Source organism: Rhamphochromis sp. 'chilingali' (assembly GCF_963969265.1).
Source record: "Rhamphochromis sp. 'chilingali' genome assembly, chromosome: 4".
In the NCBI taxonomy this organism is placed as follows: Eukaryota; Metazoa; Chordata; class Actinopteri; order Cichliformes; family Cichlidae; genus Rhamphochromis; species Rhamphochromis sp. 'chilingali'.
In genome coordinates, this window is record NC_137948.1 from 7,980,343 (window position 1) to 7,993,321 (window position 12,979).

General features: G+C 41.4%; 1 long non-coding RNA gene across 5 annotated transcripts; it reads right to left on the bottom strand.

Moving 5' to 3' along the window:
• Window positions 1-238: 238 nt before the first annotated feature.
• On the bottom strand, window positions 239-11,192 carry LOC308396204. 5 transcript variants are annotated; one of them, XR_013971525.1, is made up of 3 exons: window positions 10,925-11,192; window positions 598-10,736; window positions 239-413 (listed from the first exon to the last, which is right to left on the bottom strand). It is a non-coding gene; the product is annotated as an uncharacterized lncRNA (long non-coding RNA). The 5 variants fall into 5 exon arrangements; XR_013971526.1 differs by having other exon boundaries at window positions 588-10,736; XR_013971527.1 differs by having other exon boundaries at window positions 584-10,736.
• Window positions 11,193-12,979: the final 1,787 nt, after the last annotated feature.

Here is a 12,979-nt window from a genome sequence, read left to right on the forward strand (position 1 = left end):
TAAACTGTTTATAGCAATAACTAAAATTCCACATTGGGTTTTCATTTTGGTTAAGTGAGTATTTATAACAACTGGATCCAAATTTAATTGGAATCAAGTTGACCTTTGTTTTATTACATGCCTGCTAGTGTATGTATTGCTTATTTGATTTTTTCTCTCCAGTTCCATTGTTAGTTTTGTAGATAGATGTTGCATAAAAATGTCTTGTGGCCCATGGAAAAGATAAAAGTTATGTTAGATTTGTATTGTTGATTGTCATTTATGCTTAGAAATATTTACTCATATATGCTTAGAAGTGTATATAATCATTGGTGGATTGAAAGGATGTTTCATCCTAAAGTAACAGCTCTGTGTAGCATGAAGGGGGAGTGCGTTCACTCCCTCTACAGAGTGTTCCGGCATAGATTACACACCTCCTAGGAAAGGCCGTATCTTCTCTTGCTGATATATGGTATAGCAAACACACGTATATCTGTTTAAGTATAAGAGCCTTTTGTTCAGATGGACCGCTAGACTCCTGGCACCAGCTTTGGGGAGTCTTCACAGGGTCACATCTGGACCTCACACACACACACACACACACACACACACACACACACACACAGTATTCTTTGTTCACATGTATACCTATGTAAGATGTCATATGTTAATGACCCTATGCATATTCATGTAACCACAATAAAAGGAGTGCTATGGGGAGCCTGGCTGAGAGTCTGATGGAGGCTAGGTGGTGGGACGACACTTGGCTCCAGCCAGATTTCCCTCATGCATGAGTAAACCAGCCTGCTTGTGTCTTGCTTTGCAGTGTAATTATATTGTCTTCAACGTTCCAGCGGATAGGTACAAGCTACAAACCTATCATTAATTGGTCCTTCGATGCCGGAGCCCTGGGATCGCATTCACCGAGGGGGGGGAGAGGCACGCTGAAAGACTGATGTCAGCCAGGAAGTTCCTGTGGATTCGCTGTCTGTCCTTTCTCCTCGATGAATGACGATCGGCGGGATTCGAGGCTACATTGCACGCTAAGCAACACCGAGTAAGTTTAAGTCTTTGCCGCTGTGTGCAGCAAAGCACGCGGTCACTGTGTGAGACTGCGTTGTAAGTCTTTGCCGCTGTGTGCAGCAAAGCACGCATCCACTGTGTGAGGTTGCGTTGAAAGTCTTTATCACTGTGTGCGATAAAGCGCGTGATCACTGCTATGTAAGTCTTTGCCACTGTGTGCGGCAGAGCACGTGGTCACTGTGTGAGACTGCGTTGAGACAATAGGCCTAATTTTTGTTGGTTGTGAGTGAGGATATTTGTTGTTGTTGTTGTTGTGTGAGTGTGTGCGGAGTAGAACACGTGGGGCCCGTTCTTCGTACCTCGCTAAGTAAGTTAGCCGGATTTGACTGTTGACGATTTCGCGTGATCCTGGATCGTTCGGTTCTTCGAAGCCCATCCGGGACTTGCTGTCATAGCAACAGAGCCGTAAGCGTAAACCTGCTCGGGAGCAGGTTTACTTTATGTAAACAGGATTAGATCGCGGCCACTCAGGTATTTCCGCTTCATGTATACGAAAGCAACAGCGATATTTTACCACTGTTGTACCATAAATAAATAACATCAATGTAACTAAAGATAATGCAGCACTTGATCCTTTTATTGATGTCACACAGATACATACAGGTCATTTCCTAAAAAAGGGAAATGTACTATTAACATTCTATTACATGTATGTGATTATTACAGATGTAATTCAGATTTCAGAGTAGTAATTGCAATTTACTTCGTGTAATCAAGATGGGAGACCACGGCTATAAAAGCGAAGGTGGATTTGGGAAGCCTGTCGCAGCCATGTCCTGTCCGTATACGCGAGCCACCCATTGCGGAAGGTGCAAGATTGATAAGGAGAGTCCTCAGAATCCAGCGTATATTGCGGGACAGACAGGATCCTTTAGCTCAGCGCGACAGTGTGCTCATAGAGAGATATCGATTTTCCCGTGAGGGTATTATTCACTTAACCAACTTGTTGACGAGGGGGTGCAGGACCACCACCTGTCTTTTTTTGCGCTGCCCCTTTTCTTGGTTGCTGTTATAAACAAACAAACAGATTATTTCAAGCAATATAAGTGATCAATATTACCATTCTGTAGAATATTCTTATATTTCACTTTTACTTGTTCCCATGTTCTAGTGGGTCCTGTTGTGGCTCTAATGTGAAAGGGGATATAATATAACATAATGTAATATAATATAATGTAATATAATATTGGATAATATAGTGTGATATGATAAATCTACCCTACCACCTACTGGTGTTGGCCAGAGGGGCCGATGGCGCGATATGGCAGCCTGGCTTCTGTCAGTCTGCCCCAGGGCAGCTGTGACAGCTACCAGTGTGTGAATGTGAGAGTGACTGAATAGTGGCATTGTAAAACGCTTTGGGTGCCTTGAAGAGCGCTATATAGATCCACTCCATTATTATTGTTATTATTAAATTACTTACGAGTTTAATTTGTCAGCAACTTTCTGCCAGCCCTCTCTCCTTGCTTTTGCAGCCTTTGCAGTGTTCCCTTGCGTTTTAATTAGACTCTGAAACTCCTAAAATCCCTCACTCAAGAGTTCTTGCTCTGCTGCCGAAGAATACCGAGCGCGCTCCTTCGACATTTTCGCCGACCAATCAAAGGGTTGCCGATCAATGTTTCTACTATCGATGCGTAGCCCCTGTTGGGCCACCCAGTGATCTCACATTACTTCATCCAGCTATACTAATCGTCAACAACAGGTGTGTTCGGGGAACCGGAATAGCGAGCTCAGAGTTAGCGCGATGATTTGATCTTGGATGTGTCATTTGATCTTGGATGTAGTAAGCGACGTACGAAGAACGGGCCCGTGGTCTGCGACACCGACTGTTGTTGTTATCATGGTTTCCTAAGCAGCCAGGAGTGTGTGGAAAAGGCCAGCCCACATCAGCAGCTGTGCTCTGGTGGGTGGCTTTCCCCCCACCCCTTGCTGACACAAAATGTTAACTCTTTAGCTTGCCCTGTTCGACAACAGCCTGTGTGCCAAACCATTGAGGTGGATAGTTGTTAAAAGTAACCTACATTAAGCTTGTGGTTGCTCAAATTCAGTACAATGACATGTGAGGTGAAGTGATATAGGTAAATATTTAAACTCATGAAGTGCATAGAGGCACTTGACCTGTGTGGAAGACTGTCGTCTTATTATGAGCCATTGTTGAGATATAGAGCACATCTGTGAAAACAACTAATATGCTGCAACTACTGTGTGATGTCGCGTTGCAGTTTTGTTTTTGTTTTTTGAGCTGATGAGCAAGCTACACATTATCAGATCAAGAGCTGTCTGAGAACTACTCAAAGAGAGGGGAAACAGAGAGTGTGCAGCGTTTCCATGAGCAGTTTTTCTGCACCTTGACTAGTGTGTGTGTAGCATCAGCATCATGTTTTTGTTTATTTGTTTTGTTGGATTAAAAATAATTAAATAAACTGGTGATCATGCCTATGGATCACCATGGCACATATCTCCAGCCATATGATTTATTTATGCAGATGAAAAAGTGAGTGTGAATGTGTCTGACATCACAGTGTTTTTGTGCACTGTGCAAAAGTAATTGCCTTTGATTGTGAGTGAGAGCAGTGATTTTGCGGATCACAAGCTATTGTAAAGGAAAAAAAAAAAAAGAGTGAAAAAGAGACAAATTACATTGTAGCAATGGCGTGTCCAGCGGGGTGGCCTGGGGGGGCACAGGCCACCCCCCCAACCAGACTGGCCACCCCAGGTGCCACCCCAAAGGCAAAACAATACAATTCAATCAAATATCAAATGTCCGATTATGTTTTCACGGTGAAGCTCAGATATCCGAGTGTAAGTGAATGCAGCATCGGCTTCTGCGCTATGCGCATCACGTTAGCAAAGGTAGGAGAGCCAAGCACGAAAGACGGCACCGCTGGAAACAATTTTTCGGTGAAAGAAAATGAGGACAGAATAAATGTCCCGGTAAGTAATATTAAGTTTGTTGAGTTTAGTAAACTTCGGTGAAATTAGAATACCAAGGAAAAAATAACACTTAAAGAATTATTGCAGCCCTCGAATATTTCAGACAGTATGCTACTGAGGGGAGCTAACATAAGAGTTATGAGTTATATCATCTAAGTCGTAACATTGCTGTATGGAGCTGCAGATTTGGTTGCATAGCTGGACTGGCCATCGGGCATACCGGGCATATGCCCGGTGACTTATTTTTTATTTTTTATTTTGTAAGGGCATGAACAATGAGAGGTGGTGGATTGGCCAGATGCAGGTCGATGTGTAAAAATAACTCAGTTGTTTGGTGGTGGCTATGGCGGGGCTTCCACAGAGGCCAGCAGGTGGATGAGGGAAGGGGAGGCAGGAGGAGGAAAGACCCGAGGCAGCCGCCAGTCCGAGTGTCAGGTGAACTGAACTTCAGGTAAGAAGTTATGACCTGCAGTCTATCTGGGTCAGATATAAACTAAGTTTAGGTGCAGTTTATTTTTGTTGTGCTGACTTTTTACTGTCAGTTGCAATAACTCATACTGCCCGAGCTAGCATGAAGGAGTTTCTGTACAGCTGTTCAGTTGCTATGATGTTACTGATAGTGAACTTTATTTTATTCATAAGGTTAGTTAGTAGAGTTGCCAACGGCTCCTTAAAAATGGAATGGTCCCTCATTCAGAGAAAATATTAAGCGTTTGGTATTGAGCTGAGAAGAGACGCAGTTTGTCCCAAACTTTAGCTAGAATGGAAAAAGACAAAGCTGGATTTATTCTGTGTGTTTACGCTGCACAGCTGCCTCTTCTTCTCTCATTCTCTCCCCCTCCCTCTTCTGTTGCCACTTCAATCATGAAACTGATCAATGATCAGCTGATCGGCTTTTCTCTCTTGTTTGTTTATCGCCCACTTTGTGCCAGAAAGAGGAAACCAGCAGATGTCGCGCTAAACAACAGCAGCACGTTTAAGCTTGATCAGCTGTTGTTAGAATTTATTTAATATTAATTTCAAGTATCAGCTGATGTTTGCTGGAGCCACAGCTGTAAAGCTGCTGGTCATGATGTCGGTTTGGATATGTGGTGAGAGGGAAACATGAAACCAGGAGATGTCCTTACTGAATCATCAGAGCTGAACAGGTGATGGAGAAACAGGTTTACCTTTTAGGTGACAGGAATGAGTTGAAGGGAAGTTATGAACTGTTTCTGAGAGACAAATAACACCAGGATCCTTTTTTACGTAGCTGACAGCTGGTAACTGTGCAGGGGTGGGTCTAGCAAAGTTATGCCAGGGGGCCAGGTAGGGAATTAACAGGGAAAGGTGGAGCACAAAGAAATTACTTTTCTTTCTTATTCTCATTTAAAATATCTCGCTTTTATTAAATAATTATCTAAATCTTACAACCAAAGTTTTTATCTGACGTAAAATGTATAGAAATCATACATATACCAACAAGATAGTGTACATCACTGTCACAACAGCATTTGTTTTCATTCAAAGGCTTTATGGTTTTAATACCTGGTGGGTCGGTCTGTAGTCAAAATGCCTGATTTTCTGTCCCGGTCCAGCCCTGCAGGTTAATACTGGCAGTGTCACCATGCCAGCTGACTGTATTTTATCATCAGCCAGTGTTGTTCTTGATCAATATTACCAAAGTTTACCATAAGGCAGCAGAGAAAGTATTTACTTGCTTTCAGGTTTTATTCAAATGTTAGTCTTTTCAGTTGTTTCCCCACTTTTTTCCTGTTTCAAAATCAAACACCAGTTTGTGAGAAGATTATCTTCTTTTTTTAATAAGCAGATAAAGTTTTACATTGGAACTGGCTAATTTGTCAATTGTTTGTTACAAATGTTCGTATTTTAATATTCAAAAATGTTTTTGCCCAAAACATATGTGCACTACATGTCAATAAAAATACTATGCAAATATTGCTGTCCTTGAATGCTGAGTAAGCACTGACAAAGCACTGATTGTATCTCTTGTACTTTATCAACGCAGTATCTAAAAACTTTGCACCGTAGTGGTTAAAATCTCATTCTAATAAGAGTTAAAAGCGCATTCGGTTATTAGGTTTATAGGGTTATTGAATTATGGTTAATGGTTGGTAGAATTTTTTTTTAAACATTATCTGCCAATTACATCTGCCACCCTTCTCCAAATCTGTGCCCCTACCTGGCCCCCCCAACAAAAATTTTCTAGACACGCCACTGCATTGTAGACGAAGAAAAATAATCATAGGAAAAAGGTTTTGTGTTGATCAGCCAAAAAACAACTACAATGTCATTTTCTGCTTTAAGAAAGGATTGTTCACACAAACACGGACAGAGAGAGAGAGAGAGAGAGATGTGTGTTGATTAAGCAGTGATGATAATGAACATGTCTTAGTTTGTCACTTTCAGGTGAAAAGCAGACCTGTATCAATTTTCCACATGCAGCGGTCGGACGGAAGAAATTTATAGTTAAACATCATTGGAAACATGCAGGCCAAGTTCTGGCTGACTTATATACAGCGCAATGTGTTTCTCAACCTCACAAACTCACAAGCAAGCTCACTCCTCCCTGAAGAATGCAGCTCCAAAGCAATAACATGGCAGATAAAGAGACAGCATCAAGTCCTGAGCAAAAAGTCTCAGCAAGCAGCAGCAATGTGGACAAACAGCATCAGAGAAGAGCAAACCCATCATCCTGACTGATCGGATGAATGGCACTGTGTTTACAACAAGCTGCAACTTCACTATGCATGTGAAGAAAACTTTTGAGGAGAACTGAGGAGACTGTTGGAGTTTGACATTTGCCACCTGTGGAGTAAAATGGCAAGAAGAGACAGTGGAACACAGGACAAAGCTGAAGGAGAACTGCCGGCTGGGGACTGTTGCAAGTGGGAGAGGACAACAGAGTGAGATGACAACAGAGTGAGAGTAAGTGGAAACACAGAGGAATGCTGTTATTAAATGTGGGAAATCAAAATTTGGGTTAGCAAATCTGGGGAAAAGAAAACTGACTGCTTAAGTTGGAAAATTGTGAAGGAGTCTGAAACAAATAGAAACATACAAAATCACACAAACAAGCAGAACATGAATTAACTTTACTAACAATTCCAAACACAAAATGACTCATGAAGACTCATAGCACATTAGTTAAGAAATGATCAAATAATAGCAGAGAAGTGTGTAGGAAAGGCAGCTTTAAGAACATGCTCTGCTGGATATGCAGCTCCACAGACATGCATTAGACCTGTCTAATTACACAAACCTGCAATGAAAATTAGTTTGTTATCTTTCATCAGTGTTAAAATAGTGTCAATTTAGCAGACACTTGTTATCAAATACTGAATTTATCCTAAAAAAAAATTGACTCTCCAAGTTGCAGGACAACAATTTAACCTTTGTGGGAAAAAAAAAAAAAAATCCTGGTTTGATGAATCAGTGATCAGGCAATAAATTTAGTGTTAAAATGGTAAATTGGGAGAAGCTTCCTGCTTGATTGATGCAGCAAGTAATTTACTGTATGAGGGAAATTGTCTTTTGTGATACTATTTTGAACATGCTTTCCTGTTGTCCTGTCAACTTAGTGGGTTAATGGCTGATATGCAAATTAGTTGATCGGTTTTAGATTAATGAAAGGTGACTGAATTCTAGCACGAGTGGATGAGATGTGTTTGAGTGGAAACTCTAAAACACTGAGTTCCCTGCTTTGATGTGCGAGTGAATTCTGTATCTAGATATACAACTCTGAATACGTCAGAACAAACGTCTTTTGTGAAGTGCATGACAGCATGTCACATGTTTTATGATGAAGGGAAAAAGGAAAATTGAATAAAATAGATCTGTGGCCTAAATGAGTGAAGAGCACAGACCTGGTGATTAAACTCATAAGTTAATAAGACATTAGACTGTTGTGTGTTGTGCAGCTGATGGTTGGTTTGGAGTGAATCTAGCTGATGATTCTTCTCCTGTTGTGAAGTTGATGAGGAGCTTGTGTCATGACTTAACAAGGCCTTTTTATTTTGATACTTTCACAGTGCACTGAAAGTTTGGTTTGATAATTTGTTATTTTTCATTTTTTATCTTTTGAACAGGCACTGATTTTGTTTGTTTATTTCTTTTCTTTAAGCAGATCTGCACGTCGGGAATTGAAAGTGCTATACGACCGATCGAGAAAGCCACTTATTTGGGACAATTATGTCCCAGCCTAAAAAAAAAGGATTCAGCGAGCATTACAGTTCTTCATGTGGTTTGCTCACATGATTTATACCAGGACACCTGGTTGATGTTTTTCCTACTACAGGATTTTTGGGTTTATGTGTGAGGAAAACTGTGTTTACAGGTTATGAGTGGTGATGCTGTTACACTGTGTTTTGGGAAAATGTGACGTTACTTTGATGGTTGATTTTATGGTGTTTTTATGGCACCTCTGGAACCTGTTGACCTGTGTCTGACCTCCATCTGACCACAGTCAATGTGTATTGCTAATGTTTGTTTCTTTGAGAATGCTGTGGAAGATTCAGCTGAAACGGACAAGTGACATGAGTAAAACAAATAAGAGATTACGGTATTTATGGAATAGTTTATTATGGGCTCTTTGCTGGCCACTTTGAGCCCATAATAATAATATGTGAGTGGAGTGACTTTGCTTAAGAGAAGTCACCGATTACATTAATGTTAACTGAGCACATGGGATGATCCATGTTTGAGGCGAATTATGGTAACAATAGTGATTTAATGATTTGAGAAAACCTGCACATGACACTTGTCTTGCCCGTGCTGAATGCTTATTACTCTTTTGATATAATTGTTTATACGTGTGAAGTTTGATTTTATTTCCAGATCTTGTGTATGCAGGCTCCTGGTGGAGCCAGTTTTTAAGACAGGGATCCAGGTTTGGTGAGTTGACGCATGAGAGTGTCCATGCGTCAAGAGGTGGGGTCCAGAATTAACATTAAACAATGTTTACTATTATTGTTGCAGTGATTTGTGTGATTAGCCGTTTATTTACAAGTATTAAACCTATGCAAGTGGTGCATCCATGTTCAGATGAGGCTTTGATGGCCTATAAGTGAAGTTCACTGAACTAAAGAATGTGGTTTGATGATTGTTGACATGCTCTCCAAATAGAAGTTTTTCTGAAATACAGGTGCAGCAGTGAGAAGCAAGAAACATTCCAGGCATAGCCCAGGCAGTGGTTGAGGTCAAAGGTCAAGCTGGTTGGGGCCCATCATGAGATCAGACCTTGGAGCCACTGCAAAGAGGTCGAGGTCCCAGGAAACCCCAGCACCCCCAAGACAGCACAATAGAGAAATCTCACACTTGGTTGTTTCAGTGGTGAGGGGGGAGTGCTGATTGAGCCCCCGTAGGGTAAGCTCGCACTTCAACCTCCAGCCTCTGATCAACTCTAAGGCAACCAAGTGCGAGGCGTGACGGCTGAATCAGCTGAACCAGGAGGAAGGCGGAGAAGCTGAGTGTTTTGAGACAGATCCAGCAGGCCCAAAATCAGGACTATGCGTGACGAAAAGGAGTGCCTGAGAGGATCGTCCACAAGATGGGAGCTGAGGCCAGGAGAGAGGCTTCAGGAGGATCAGAGATCATCTTCAGCACAGCAGACATGACACAGAGAGCTGTGCTACTGAGCTTCCAGGAGATTTTAAATAAAATGAAAGATTCAATATTGACGCTGAGGAAGACAGCTAAGGTGTACGACGTGCTCTGCCTTAAACCTTCAGCAGCGTTGGAACATGAAAACTCGAGGGATGAGGAGCGTGCCAAGCTCCATCGACAGCGCAGAAGGAGGTCGAGGATGACATCATGATTCTGTGAAAGCACAGGAACCAGAAGCTATGGTGGTGATGACAGCAGTTTCCTATGAACATCACCTAATGCGGTGCCACTATACTGTACATACGATGACACTCTGAATGCTGCTGGGATCATAACAGCAGTAAGACAACTGAACCCTGCACCGTTTTCACAGAGGTGTTTCTCTGCAGAGCGTGGACAATGAAGGAGTCATAAATATCCCCCTCACAGGACGAAGGCCTGAAGTGAGGTAATGGGAGGCCATAAAACTAGAGTGCTGAGAGGTCTGCAGCTCTGGAAATAGCTGAGACCCATGTTGACAAACAACAAAACCAACTGGTATGTTTGAATGTTTATTCTACATACATTTGGACTCTGGTCCTATGGACAATGATGGAAACATCTGGAAGAGACATTCATGACGCCCTGCAGAGCTCAAACCACCCTGCAGAGAGACATGTGATTTGCACACCCGCAGGAAGCATCACCAAGCTGAGATGTTTTTGAAAATGTTACTTTCTTATTTTCACTATTAAATTAACAATTTCTTTGTTTGCTTGTAGGATGCAGTTTGCCATGAGATGAGATCAATGAGGAATGAGATAACTGCTAATACATTTGTTAAACTGTGTATTTTTTCAGTAATTTAGGGTGATTTGACATATGCTGAATATAACAATGTTTGCATTGAAACTGTCAGACATGAGGTATTCATAACTGGGAACTTTTCAAGCATAAAGGTCAAAAAGGGGGGAAATGTTAGATTTGTATTGTTGATTGTCATTTATGCTTAGAAATATTTACTCATATATGCTTAGAAGTGTATATAATCATTGGTGGATTGAAAGGATGTTTCATCCTAAAGTAACAGCTCTGTGTAGCATGAAGGGGGAGTGCGTTCACTCCCTCTACAGAGTGTTCCGGCATAGATTACACACCTCCTAGGAAAGGCCGTATCTTCTCTTGCTGATATATGGTATAGCAAACACACGTATATCTGTTTAAGTATAAGAGCCTTTTGTTCAGATGGACCGCTAGACTCCTGGCACCAGCTTTGGGGAGTCTTCACAGGGTCACATCTGGACCTCACACACACACACACACACACACACACACACACACACACACACACAGTATTCTTTGTTCACATGTATACCTATGTAAGATGTCATATGTTAATGACCCTATGCATATTCATGTAACCACAATAAAAGGAGTGCTATGGGGAGCCTGGCTGAGAGTCTGATGGAGGCTAGGTGGTGGGACGACACTTGGCTCCAGCCAGATTTCCCTCATGCATGAGTAAACCAGCCTGCTTGTGTCTTGCTTTGCAGTGTAATTATATTGTCTTCAACGTTCCAGCGGATAGGTACAAGCTACAAACCTATCAAGTTACACAGCTGGTTAACTGGGGGTGATACTCATGGGTTGTGGTCTGGTCTCTGCTGATGCACCAGTTAGAATAGAACAGAGCTGCCCTTTATTGTCATTGTACATGTACAACAAAATTATGGTTGGTTATCTCTAACCATAAAGTATAAAGCAGCTAATCTCCTGATGTCATTTGTTACAGTAAAGACTGTTGCTTTGTATATTCAGTGTATTTGTGTTCAGCTTGCATTTGATTGCCTTGGCTTGCCATTTTGGACCCCTGCCTTAGTCCCTAGTTCACCTGCATTCTCATTCCCATTAGGTTTGGAGATTTGCTCAATCTTGTCTAAAAGTTACCTAGACTCTCAAACCCCCTGGACCAATGGATTCCTTGTACTTCTATTATTCTGGCCTATGAAAATATTTTAATTGCTGTCTGCTCTCTGTTGATTTCACTGTACTCTCTTATTCGTATCTTAAATACAGAACAGGATTAACAGCAGAGTGCAAACCATAATAAATGCAAATGTATTTTGGGATTTGATGCCACATTGATGTTTTGCTTCACAGCGGATGCCGTCAGAAGCTGATATCGTAGTAGTTAAGTTAATAAGAACATAATGTCGAGGCTGATTCACACATCTCTCAGGCAGCATAGCCTGCAGCACTGTGCTTGGTATCCTATATATACGTAAATCTTCAGTGATGTGTTTTTCCTGTTGTTGTAGAGAGTTTAAGGATGAACTGTGACTTCGGTTACCTCCCAAGACAGAAATTACAGAAAAAAAACAAGAAAAACACCATAATAATCAGACATTAAAGGGAATGCTTAAAGAGAACAAATACAGTGTTTTCACCTGAGGGATGTATTTGTCTTATTTTATTGTGAATTACATTTGTTTGGAATAGTGCATAACCCAACATTCTGCTTTTATGTAATTCCAAAATGGTTTTTTATAGCTTCAGGCTTAACAAAGGGTTTGAATACAGAACATTAGTGACAGAGTTCTGTGTTGGTTACAATCGCAGAGATTGAACAAGGAAAAGTCAAAATGATTGCAGACACAAGCTGTGGGTGCTTTGTTGTACCTTATTATACCACATAATCTGAACTGCTCAATAAGATAAAGGGAACACTTGGTAATCACAGTATAATATAGTCAGTTAAACTTCAGGAATATGAATCTGTCAAGTTAAGAAGCATAAACCATTTTATTTCACTTTGTAAGTGACAACATGTTTAGTGGAAAGGCAACAACGAGACGATCTGCGGTGGCCACAGTTCATTGCTTTCTCCTTAAACCCTCCGTCTGATTTTCTCTCTGATTTTTCTGGTGTCCTTGTCACCAGTGGCATGACGTGAAACCTGCAGACCAATCTGATTGCACAGGTAGTCCAGCTCCACCAGGAAGTCACATCCATCTGTGCCATTACAAGACAGTTTGCTGTGGCTCAACGCAGTTTCAACAGTGTGGCAGAGATGGACCACACGAGAAGAGCTTGACAGGGGGAGAGAAGAAAATCAATCCAGCAGAAGGCCTAGCATCTGCTTCTTTGGAGAAATAGGTAAGACACTGACAGAGTCCTACAGTATGACTTGCAGCACGCTTTTCATGTGTAATTTAACATTTGTTTAACTGTAATAAATGTCTCAGTGAAACACATCAACAACTATTTGCATTTCTGTTTTTGCTTTTCTCTTGAAATAAAGGTTAGGGTTGTGTTTTGAAGCTGGGGTTGGAGCTGTAAACAGTGATGAATTAGACTTAAGAGGCATATCCTGAACAATTAAGCAGGAGTGTGTAAAATT